Here is a 13,690-nt window from a genome sequence, read left to right as displayed (position 1 = left end):
TTCCGATGAAACCCCCTATGATTCTCAACCCAACCTTAGGTTACAACCAACCTAAATTGAACGTTATCAACCAAGTCTAGATGACACCCAAACCATGAATGATTATGTATACTTTGTTTGTGTGTATCCATAAATTCAAGGTTGTAGATGATGATAAATCTTAGTGTACTGACCTGAGGATCAGAACTAGAATAGGGGCCACGAACGTCTTGCACAGTGTTGGTGGTGTCGAGGAGGGGGTGGACCTGCAAGGTACTCTGACGATCAAGTCAATAGGAGCACATATACAATTTAGTGTTTAGGGTTATGAAATTGTGTTCCCTGGCTCTCTCGAGTGAGAGAGTTTATGTATTACCCCCAGCGCGTGGCTAACGATCTGTGTTTTGGGCTGGATCGTAGATTTAGGCCTAAAACGCATGACTGCCTGGTTTTTAGGAGTAAACCTAGGAATCATGGGAGATTATCGAATCAGGATGTTGTTTGAGCACAAGAGTGTTTCGAGGAGCCTGATATTCGACCAGTGGTGCTGGAGATGGTTTGGTCGACCACATCATGGTTAGCTCGGTGACGAGCAGAAGAGAGTGCTCTTTCTGCCCATAAGTGATTGGGCCAAGGTCGTTGGGCTGCCTCATAATGGAAGTGGATTGGGCTGTCCCATCTTGTCGGGCCAGTCTAGAACAGGAGCCCCCCAAGTCGTTGCTTCGAGCATGGGAGTCGTAACTTAAGGGCAGTCGGGGACCTGTCATATATGTGTCACATGTCATTTCGATGAAACCGGTTGTCGAGGAGGACAAACGTCATTTTTTCTTAAAGAGATGAACAGTTTATGGGATGTGAAAGGGTGACGTCGCACGCGTGCCTTGGGACATGTGTCGTTATGACGATGCAATGATGGCTAGGCTAGGTGCATGTTCGATCACGCGCAAGGTGCCCTTCTATAAATAGGGGGAGCCCATCGTTTTGCCACTTTAGCTTCTCTCTCTTCTTTAAATTCTTGTTCGACAGTTGTTTGAAACTTTCTTCGTCGTTCGCCGCCTTCAACTATTTTCGAGCAGCCCCTTTTTCCAATTAGAACACATAAGTACATTAGCTCTCCTTTCTTTTTATGCTTTATTCAAGTTATTATGTAGAATGCATGCGGTTTAGGATATGAGAACTGTCACTTCAAACAATAATGTTGCTTCTTCAAACTTCACATGCACAGTCCTAGACATTCTTCCAGGATAACAACACATAGTGATGTTGTTACATTGTATAGGACATCAGCTTCACATCATAGACAAAAGATCACACCTTCTGATACAGTCAGCTTATAAGGCCACCTCTGGTTGTCATACTTCGGAGCACCATATTCAAACTTCTGGAGATGATGTCCCAACATCCCTTGGGACATCCAAGCAAAGTACATCGGCCTGAGAAAATATACTGCTTCTTTAAAAACTTCCATGTCTGCAGCAGTATACTTTTTCATCAGCTTTATCCCCCTTAATATTAGCTGATGCACACAAGGAAGAAAATACAAGACACTCCCCCTCAAACTGAGAATTGACACAACTTACACACCTTCCTCTCCTAGAACATGAGAGGTGACTCAACTACTAGACTCACTCACTTGAACCATCCATTCATAAGCATAGAGACCTAGACCTCTACATAGGATGACTCAGAACACATGACAACCAGTGTTCATGACTCTAAAGAGGACTCAAATACTCTGACTATCCATAAACATTCCTCTATAGAATGATTTAGAACACAAGAAACAATTTGTGTTCATGACTCGAAACAAGACTATAAAATTTAAAAAAATTACAAAACAACTGCAAAGAATGACCTCAGACTTAACAATGTCTGAACACTACCCTTATACCCTATGTTTGTCACAATTTGACAAACATAACCTAGACTCTAGATGTTAGACGCTGGCCTAAGGATCTAGAGGGGGGTGAATAGATCTCACAGAGTTTTTCGGAGTTAATTAAACTTTAAGCGAAAGCGGTTCTGAATCGACTCGCGTCTATTCCGAACCACTATTGAAACGATTGTATATGTGTTAAAACCACTAAATAGCTTGAGATAAACGATAAGAGAATACCCTATAGAATCAATATGTCGCTCTAATGAAAATCGATTAACTTCTTATATGATGAACGATGTTTGCAATGCAGTAATAGTGAAAGAAGCAAAAACACAAACACTTGGTGATAATGATCAAATTGATAGTGATTCAATGTGTGATGAATTGTGATGTTTCTACAAGTTCTTAATTCACAATTTTAACACTTGAATCGTTGATCAATTTGCAATTATAACCAAATATGAACAGAACGTAAATGAAAAGATAAAAGCAACAAGAACACGATATTTGTTTAGGCAGTTCGTCGATCGTCCTCGCTACGACTACGTCTGCCCCCAATTCCAAACTGAAATTGGGAAATCTTCCATTAATGTTGAAAACAGTTTATACAAAGAAGATAACAAAGCGATAAACAATAAACCAAATTTGTCGATCCTTTGAATCTTCTTCCCCCTTAATCTTGAGTCAGATTAAGGTCTTCCAAGAGCTTCACTTTGATCCCTTTCTGCAGTGTCTTGAATTGCTCGAACACTTGTTCTTCAATCTTCACACTCAGCTGGATCCTTGATGAAGCTTCTTGATAAAAACCCCCAAAATTCACCTATCTTGGAGGACAAAACCCTCAGATTTTATTCACCAAAAACCCCACAAATCTTCACCCACTAGGAATCTTCAATTCCGTTCCATGGACGTTATCGAACTCGATCACTAACCCTCAACACAAGAATGATTATGTGTAATTGTGTTGGAGATGATGAAGAACGAAGATGAGAAGCCTTTGTGTATCTTTCAGTTGTTGGTGTTGATGAATAATTAACATGGAATGATATATATATAGTTGTTGGTATGTTGGAGCAGAGAAAACACATAATTTGGGAAGTTTTCAGCAAATAAGTTGACCTACTTTAGTGCTTAGGTCGACCTAACAGAAGCAGAGTTGAAATTGTCCCAGTTAGGTTGACCTGTTAGGTTGGCCTAAAATATGTTAGGTTGACCTGCTGAAGGTTTAGGTCGACCTAAAGTCAATTGTTTCCAGTTAGGTCGACCTGTTGAAGGTTTAGGTCGACCTAAAGTCAGTTGAAATGCATTTTTGTGACTTTTCTTCAGTTTAGGTCGACCTAGGAGTGTGGGTAGGTCGACCTAACAGTGACATGTGTAAATCCCTTCAGTTTTGGTCGACCTGGGAGTGTGGGTAGGTCGACCTAACAGTGACCTTGTCAGTTTTGCTGAGTTTGCTCTGGTTTTGAGTCGACCTAGGGCTTTGCTTGGTCGACCTAACAGATGCAATACCATTTTCTGAGTGATTTGAGCTTCATAATCTTCCATTGTCTTGAGTCATTCATTTATGCTTTTGTATTTGGTTGCTTGTGATGTTTGCCATGAATTAAAAACTCATTTGTGAGTGTATGCTTGTTCTTACAAACTCCCCCTTTTTTATGATGGCAAACATTTGATTAAATGACGAAAGCTCCACCGGTCTTGTATGCGTAAGCTCCCCCGTACTAAGCTCCCCCGTACTCTCAACTCATCTCCCCCTTTGACAACATCAAAAGAAAGAAACCAGGAGAATAGTAGAAGAGAATAACAAAATAATCTAAACAAAACAATGTCTTACATAACACAATAGTAAAGAAATAGAGCATAATATCCAAACATATTTAAAGGTACAAACCAAGCTTAAGTTCAAGTAATAAAAGACATAATAACATGACAGAAATGAGATGCAATGCAATGAAATGAACTAATGCAATGCTCGCTAACGTTTGCCCAAACATGTTAGATGTATGCTTATTCTACTATTTTTATGTCCAAACATGATATGTTATGAGTAATGATGAACAACATATACATGTAAATGAGATAGGTGGAGAAGCATATAAGAAGTCACTATAAACATGTTAATTGATAGCATATTATAGCATCAATGATATTTTTGGAAGTGAACAACAAACATGTTACCGTCTTCTCAATATGTAGGTGTCACCGTTTAGTGGAAGCCTTTAGTCAATGTGGAATGATGTCTGGCTTGATAATGAACTACCTTTACACTAAGAGAAATGTTAGCTTGAGAATAACCAATATATAGATATAAAGTAAAGGAATAACTTTAAGAGAAAACAAACGTAATTATCCCAAATTAGAGATATCGAGTATCCCTAATTCCCTACGAATGTTAAAGTATTGCTCCGTTGCTAGAGGTTTGGTGAAGATGTCAGCTAGTTGCTTCTTGCTTTCTACATGTTCAAATATAACGTCTCCTTTCTCTACATGATCTCTTAGGAAGTGATGCCTTATTTCAATATGCTTGGTTCGTGAGTGTAAGACAGGATTTTTACTCAAGTTTATGGCACTTGTGTTGTCGCACATGATAGGTATACGATCAAGCTTAATACCAAAGTCAAGAAGCTGTTGCTTGAGCCATAATATCTGCGCACAGCAGCTCCCGGCAGCTACATATTCTGCCTCAGCAGTAGATAATGCAACCGATACTTGTTTCTTGCTATGCCAACTTATCAATGAATTTGAGAATAGATGACATGTTCCACTGGTGCTTTTTCTATCGGATTTGCAGCCAACAAAATCTGAGTCAGAGAATCCTACCAGGTAGTACTCATTCCCTTTGGATACCATAGGCCATATGTAGTAGTTCCACGTAAATATCGCAGAATTCTTTTGACGGCTTTTAAGTGAGATTCTTTTGGACAAGATTGATATCTCGCACACATACACACACTAAACATAATGTCTGGTCTTGAGGCAGTAAGATACAATAGTGAACCTATCATACCTCGGTACAATTTCACATCAACCTCTTTACCTTTCTCATCTTTGTCTAGCTTAGTATTTGTTGCCATAGGTGTGTCAATCTCCTTTGCTTCACTCATTCCAAATCTTTTGAGCAGCTCTGTACAGTATTTAGTTTGACTCACAAACGTTCCATGACTGAGTTGCTTGATTTGTAGGCCAAGGAAGAAATTTAGCTCACCCATGAGACTCATCTCAAATTCACTCTGCATAAGCTTAGAAAAATCTTTGACAAGTTTTGCATTAGTCGACCCAAATATAATATCATCTACATAAACTTGGACTAAGAGTACATCCTTATATTTTCTTTTAATAAATAGAGTAGTGTCAACTTTACCCCGAGAGTACCCTTGACTAAGAAGAAATTTGCTCAAACGTTCGTACCAAGCCCGAGGGGCTTGTTTAAGACCGTATAGAGCACGTTTCAGCTTATAAACATGAGTTGGATACATGTAATTCTCAAAGCCGGGTGGCTGAGCAACATAGACTTCTTCATTTATATAGCCATTTAGAAAGGCACTTTTAACATCCATTTGGAATAGTTTGAAGTCTTTTGAACAAGCATAGGCAAGTAAGAGGCGAATAGCTTCGAGACGCGCTACAGGAGCGTATGTCTCTTCATAATCAATACCTTCCTATTGATTGTAACCTTGAGCAACTAATCTAGCTTTGTTTCTAGTGATAACTCCGTTTTCATCAAGTTTGTTACGAAAAACCCATCTAGTACCGATTACTTGATGATCTCCCGGATGAGAGACAAAGTCCCAAACATCATTCCGTTTAAATTGGTTTAATTCTTCTTGCATGGCCATTAGCCAATGCTCATCAAGTAATGCGTCCTTCACGTTTTTCGGTTCAACTTGGGAAACAAAAGCAAAATGATGACAAAAGTTACTTATCTTGGAGTGTGTTGTCACGCCCTTTGAGATGTCCCCTATTATGTTGTCGATTGGATGATCTTTTACATTTGTCCAGGCCTTAGGAAGTTCTTCATTGTTTGAGATGCTTTCTTTTTCAACACTATCATGAGACTCATCTTTCTCTTTCTTAGCATCTTCCTTTGCAACACTTTCACTTTCGTCTTCCTTATCTTTGACACATGTCTTCAGTAGATGGGCCTGCACTATTAAAAGATATACCTTTCTCGACACATTTTGCATAAGATTCATCAAAAGGACACATGAACTGACTCTTCAACAATAAGTAGTAACTGAATTGAGAGAACCTATATGCCTATATGCCTTACTAGATTGAGAGTAACAAAAAAAAATATGCCTTCGTCCAAGTTTTAGCATATAAATGTGGTTTACTCATGTGCCATTAAACATGATCTCTCTTTTCTTAATATGTTCTATTGTGCAGCCAGAATTTGTAAAAGTTACTTTGAAGTCTTCGCCGCACAATTGACTAATACTTAGGAGATTATGTTTAAGACCTTCTACTAGTAACACATCAGTTATAGTTGTGGTAGACGGGTTACCTACACTTCCTTTACCAAGTATAGCTCCCCGATTGTTGTCTCCATAGGTGACATACCCCTTTTTCTTTGCGTGGAACTCAACAAAGAGTGATATGTCTCCCGTCATGTGTCTTGAACATCCGCTATCAAGGAACCACAACCTTTCGGCAATGTCAAGACACTTTTCCTGCAAAATTAATTTAGAGTGGAAGGTCCCCAATCTTCATTGGGTCCTAGGTGGTGAGTACACAAATTGTTGCACTTAGGCAACCATTGAAATACTCCTTTAGGAACTAAAATCCTCCTAAATTTGCATTTTTCAATGGTATGTCCCTTTTTGCAACAATAGTGACAAGTAATATGATGAGAGTATGCTGTTTTGCTAGTTGATACTTTTGGTATAAAAGTGTATTTACTATATAAAGGAGTATACGATCTTTTGAACTTATTTGGATCAACCGCAAAAGTCACTTTTGGTTGTAGAGCCTTATCTAATTTGGCCTTTAGATCTCTTACTTCTTTTTGCCAAATATGACATGTCTCACAACCAAACCATGATGTAGGATCTTCCTCAATTTTATCCTTTTGAATATCTAGCATAGATTGTTTCAAAGCTTCCATGTCCTTTTCGGTCTTCTCAACTTTTGATTCAAGATACGAAAAAAATTTCTTATTTGAGGCCAAAAGTTTGAAAGCTTCAATTGCATCTCTATGTAGTTCTTCAAAGGCTAATTTTAATTGAGCATGAGATACCTTATCTACAAGTTCAGGTTTAAGATGACTTACACGTTTCTTTTTCTTATGTTGATGAGCCGTAAGACATGGGTTTGCCGATTCTTCTTCATCGCTTGATGAGTCTTCACTTGAGGAATCACTTTCCCATGCTATGTAGGCTCTTCTAGACTTGTTGTGACTTTTGCTTTGATTCTTGTCTTTCTCCTTCTTGAGATATGGACAATCCGGTTTGTAATGACCATCTTTGCCGCAATTGAAACAAGGGCCTTTGGATTTTCTTTTATTGTTATCATCTTGTTTGGACTTGTCGAATTGCTTGCTATGATTAATCAAGCTTTTGCCGGAGTGTTTTGCTCTATTTTTCTTTATGAACTTGTTGTATCTTCGCACGAACAATCTCATTTCCTCATCATCCGAGTCTTCATCATCACTTGTATCACTATCCTCTAGCTCGTGCTTTGAGGTCTTGGAGCTTGAAGCCTTTAGAGCTATTGACTTCTTCTCTACCTCTTTCTCCATGTTCTTATCCTTCTTTGCCCTTTTCTCATGCATGTCAAGGCATTTAAGATGTTGTTCATGTTCTTCTAGTTTACCAAAGAGAGTGGTAATGTCTAAAGTGTTTAGATCATTCGCTTCCTTTATTGCTGTAACCTTGGGTTGCCATTCCCTGTTTAAACATCTTAAGATTTTGTTAGTAGCAACTGCATTGGAAACAGGTCTATCAAGAGAATTTAAACGATTTTTCAAGTGAACGAATCTCTTCTGCATGTTTTTGATGGATTCACCATCTTCCATGTGGAAGAGTTCGAACTCTTGAGTTAACGTATTGATTCTAGCTAGTTTGACATCATCCGTTCCCTCGTGGGCAACTTGCAATGTGTCCCACAGAGCTTTAGCGGATCTACAATGGGAAACGCGATAGTATTCATCAACTCCTAGAGCTGAGATTAGAATGTTTCTCGCTTTCCAATCGTATCCATATCTCTTTTCATCTTCAGCATCCCAAGTATTTTCTGGTTTTGGAACAACTGCACCAGCTACATTTGTCATGATGATCTGAAATGGACCATTGACAATAGCTGTCCAGATGTTCCTATCAATTGCATTGATGTGGACACACATACAATCCTTCCAATAGCCATAGTTTTCACCGTTGAAAACTGGAGCTCTATTGTGAGCCCCTTTAGGTCCGGAAGCCATCTTTCCAATAAGTGTTTCACGTAGCACGGAATAAACCAGAGCTCTTGATGCCACTTGTTAGACGCTGGCCTAAGGATCTATAGGGGGTGAATAGATCTCACAGAGTTTTTCGGAGTTAATTGAACTTTAAGCGAAAGCGGTTCTGAATCGACTCGCGTCTATTCCGAACCATTATTGAAACGATTGTATATGTGTTAAAACCACTAAATAGCTTGAGATAAACGATAAGAGAATACCCTATAGAATCAATATGTCGCTCTAATGAAAATCGATTAACTTCTTATATGATGAACGATGTTTGCAATGCAGTAATAGTGAAAGAAGCAAAAACACAAACACTTGGTGATAATGATCAAATTGATAGTGATTCAATGTGTGATGAATTGTGATGTTTCTACAAGTTCTTAATTCACAATTTTAACACTTGAATCGTTGATCAATTTGCAATTATAACCAAATATGAACAGAACGTAAATGAAAAGATAAAAGCGACAAGAACACGATATTTGTTTAGGCAGTTCGTCGATCGTCCTCGCTACGACTACGTCTGCCCCCAATTCCAAACTGAAATTGGGAAATCTTCCATTAATGTTGAAAGCTGTTTATACAAAGAAGATAACAAAGCGATAAACAATAAACCAAATTTGTCGATCCTTTGAATCTTCTTCCCCCTTAATCTTGAGTCAGATTAAGGTCTTCCAAGAGCTTCACTTTGATCCCTTTCTGCAGTGTCTTGAATTGCTTGAACACTTGTTCTTCAATCTTCACACTCAGCTGGATCCTTGATGAAGCTTCTTGATAAAAACCCCCAAAATTCACCTATCATGGAGGACAAAACCCTCATATTTTATTCACCAGAAACCCCACAAATCTTCACCCACTAGGAATCTTCAATTCCGTTCCATGGACGTTATCGAACTCGATCACTAACCCTCAACACAAGAATGATTATGTGTAATTGTGTTGGAGATGATGAAGAACGAAGATGAGAAGCCTTTGTGTATCTTTCAGTTGTTGGTGTTGATGAATAATTAACATGGAATGATATATATATAGTTGTTGGTATGTTGGAGCAGAGAAAACACATAATTTGGGAAGTTTTCAGCAAATAGGTTGACCTACTTTAGTGCTTAGGTCGACCTAACAGAAGCAGAGTTGAAATTGTCCCAGTTAGGTTGACCTGTTAGGTTGGCCTAAAATCTGTTAGGTTGACCTGCTGAAGGTTTAGGTCAACCTAAAGTCAATTGTTTCCAGTTAGGTCGACCTGTTGAAGGTTTAGGTCAACCTAAAGTCAGTTGAAATGCATTTTTGTGACTTTTCTTCAGTTTAGGTCGACCTAGGAGTGTGGGTAGGTCGACCTAACAATGACATGTGTAAATCCCTTCAGTTTTGGTCGACCTGGGAGTGTGGGTAGGTCGACCTAACAGTGACCTTGTCAGTTTTGCTGAGTGTGCTTTGGTTTTGAGTCGACCTAGGGCTTTGCTTGGTCGACTGTTAAGTGTCAAAATGTAGTTATTTTGTGTTTGTAAATAGTGGCACTTATCGATACTTTTTGTTAATACCGTTCGAATAATACCCCGTTTTGTGTATAAAAACGTATACTTTGTGAATAGATGTATTTTCATATACTTTTATACTTTTTGATAGTTTTCTATTCATTTTGTAGGTATTGAGGCGTATTTGGAGCATGAGCAATAACGTGGCGAAGACACGGCTTCAAACGCGCGATTTTGAGCGGCGGAATCAATTCATTCGGCGAATAAAGCTCAAAACCAAAGAATAATAAATCATCAATTTGGTTGCAATTTTTTCATTGTTAGATAGAGCATGGAATAAGCTTTCCAACGCTTCGAACCGGGCGCAAATCGGAGTTACGGTTCTTAAGATATGACCAAAACAAGATTTGCTGTTCTGTTGAGCGCGCTAAGCGGGCTTGACCGCGCTAAGCGCGGTCTGGGCGGTTTGGAAAGTCATTAAATAGGGAAAAATCACATTTTTTAGGGTTATGCTTTGGGGTATTTGTTCCCAAAGTCATCATAACCATTTTTGAGTAGGGAGAGCTTAGAAAACAACATTTGTGGCTTGTAATCGGAAGATTCTTGGTCGGGAGCTCGATTGATCGTGATTGACACCGCGAAAGATTTGGTTTTCTTCTCCTCCTCTTCTCTTTGTAACCACTTTTGTTGGGTTTGTTTGTAAGTTTACTCTAAAACACATGGATGTTTGTTACTCTTTGTACTAGTTGTATAATATATTTGCTTTACAAATCTTAATCGGTGTTTCCTTGATCTTTTTGCTTAAATGCTCTGGATTTGTTTTGTTGTAGACATAGACATCACAAATCTTGATTAGGGGGATATCTGTTAGCTTTTGATTCTAGACATAGGATTAGGGTTAACATCCACATAATATCTGAGTTTAATGTCTCTGTGTTGTTTGATCGGTTGAGACATCGTCGAAAGAGCAATATAGTTGAATTTCCGTTGATGTTGCAGAAATGGACATTGATGTGAGGGATATGTGGTGATTCTGATGAGTATTGTAGATTGAGTATGGCGGAGTGATAAATCTAAGTTTGTGAGGAGTAGTTTAGATTCAAACCAGATAATCTATTCTCTATCAAGAATGAATTTATTTTATGTTCATATGTTATATTTTTCCTGTTTACTTTAAACCCATTTAACCCAAACTCAAGAGCTAAGAATCCGTCGAACGGCAGTTCGGTATCACCAATCTCCGTGGACACGATAATTCCCGGATAAATATTTCCAAATCTTTTGTTGCTTGCCGCTATACCGCTTCAACAAAATGGCGCCGTTGCCGGGGATTGGTGTTTTTATTGAATTCGCATTGCGATAGTTTCTTTGTTTTTGAGTTTTGTGAATATCGTATATTTTGTGCATATTCTCATACTTGTATATTTTCTTATATTGATACATGTTTATATTTTCATACTTATACATGTTTGTGTGTTTGATTTTGTTCCTCTTTACTTTTGCTATTTAACAAGGTGAAGTTGGCTAAACAAATTGAACTCGGATAGTTCGTAAATTATAAATCTTCACTTTTCAATTTGTTTAGCCAAATAAGGATTTTGTAAATATTGCATTTTATGTATATTATGTTTTTACACATACTTGTATATACTTTTTCTTTTGATTCGTTTGTTAAGTGGTTGGGCATGTCGCTTTCTTTATGTTGCGTTTGAGGCGAAAGCATTGGCGTACCGCGAGGAAGTTACTTACCATTCGCGAAACAATAAAAGGCGTCGAGCTAACGACGTAAAATGAGCGCTTGTTGGGAGGCACCCCAACGGTTGTATATTTTTCTGTTTTATTTTCTGTAAATGAGTAGTGTAGGTGTTAAGTGGAGGCCGCACTGGAAATGCTGGTTTTCTTGTTTTACTGGTGTAGCACGCTTAGCGCGCTTACCGCGCTTAGCGCGGCCTGGGAGTTTTGTCCAGTGAACTCTTTTTAATGGTTCACTCGGCTCGCCTTTTTCCACTTCCACCAAGGCCTTATAGAGTAGTAATTATTAGTAATATGTTTTGATTCTTTTGTTGTTGTTTAGACTCAAATTTTGGCCCGATTACTTGGAATCGCATTTGGTAATTCTCCAATTTTGATTGATTCAACATGCCAATTGTGCGGTAATGATTGTTCGAATTTGTACATAGCAAGGTACTCGTTTATCGCTTTCTATAGCATAGCATGTTTATGAGACTTTTCATTTGTACAATTTTCATATTATTCATTCTTTTTGCATAACTTGCTCATGACTTGAATCACAATTAGTTTTCCATTTTTACCATAAATGTGAGGTGACTTTCCATTGTTTATATATGCGAGTGACCGAAATTTCTTGTTTTAACTGGATATTATTATGTTTAATCTATCGTTTGTGTTGATTTTGTGAATGCACGAAAGTGATCAAGGCACTTGTTTGATTTTGAGCACAACTACCATAGCCAAATATCAATTCACCTTGTGAGAGTGTGAGCATTAGTAACCCCCTTTGAGCCTTTTTGTCAATGTCCATAGTGTTTTTTCTTAATGCTTGTCTATGAGCGTTTGGTTTTCAATTGTGTATGGATGTTGATTCTTTGTTTTCTTGAACCCTCAACTATGATTTATAGTTTTAATTTTTACCTTGCCTTAAAAAGTAGGGAGTATTTACTTTATGTTGTGGTTGAATTCAAGTTGGGGAGAGGATGTTTGCTTGCTTATGTTGTGATTGATGTGAGGTTGAGGAAAGGAAAGAAAAAGAAAAGAAAAAAAACCATGTGAAAAAGAAAGAAAAACAAAAAAAAAAAAAGAAAAGAAAAGAAAAGAGAAAAAAGTTTGAAAAAGAAAATAACAAAAAGAGTTTGGAATAAGATTTGTGTTAATAAGTATTGTGTTTGGTGTGAAATTTGTGATAAAGAAGAAGTTGGATTGGAATTGTATTGCTTGAAACTTTGTGGAAGTAATTACTCCTTTAGGTTTAGGCAAGTTTTTGTTTCGATTAGCTTTAGGAATTATAACTTGTTTGTTAACCGAGCCACATTACAACCTTTAAAGCCCTTGTGATTCGTGCCATTGCATTTTCGATACTATTTTTAGATAAACGCATAATTTTGTCTATTGTTTGCAAGTTTGTCGGGTGTGTGTCAAAGTCCTCACCTTTCGGTGTTTTTCATCTACCGATGAGTTTTTGCTAGGCGTGATTCGTGATTGAGCTTGTTTTGTTTTAGAATGTTTTGTATGACTTTTGTATTTAGGATTCGTTTCATTTTCATGTTCGTTGTAGGATTGTGGTAAGTGTTTACTTTGTTTGTGCGTTTTTGGTTTGAACCGTGCAATTGTTTCGTTTTCTAAACTTTGTTGATTCTTGATTCTTTGGATTTTTACTTTTGATTCTTTGAGTGTTTGGCCTTGTTTGAGGACAAACAAATTCAAGTTGGGGAGAGTTGTTAAGTGTCAAAATGTAGTTATTTTGTGTTTGTAAATAGTGGCACTTATCGATACTTTTTGTTAATACCGTTCGAATAATACCCCGTTTTGTGTATAAAAACGTATACTTTGTGAATAGATGTATTTTCATATACTTTTATACTTTTTGATAGTTTTCTATTCATTTTGTAGGTATTGAGGCGTATTTGGAGCATGAGCAATAACGTGGCGAAGACACGGCTTCAAACGCGCGATTTTGAGCGGCAGAATCAATTCATTCGGCGAATAAAGCTCAAAACCAAAGAATAATAAATCATCAATTTGGTTGCAATTTTTTCATTGTTAGATAGAGCATGGAATAATCTTTCCAACGCTTCGAACCGGGCGCAAATCGGAGTTACGGTTCTTAAGATATGACCAAAACAAGATTTGCTGTTCTGTTGAGCGCGCTAAGCGGGCTTGACCGCGCTAAGCGCGGTCTGG

This window comes from Vicia villosa, linkage group LG6 (assembly GCF_029867415.1).
Source record: "Vicia villosa cultivar HV-30 ecotype Madison, WI linkage group LG6, Vvil1.0, whole genome shotgun sequence".
Classification (NCBI taxonomy): domain Eukaryota; kingdom Viridiplantae; phylum Streptophyta; class Magnoliopsida; order Fabales; family Fabaceae; genus Vicia; species Vicia villosa.
This window is presented reverse-complemented; position numbering follows the sequence as displayed.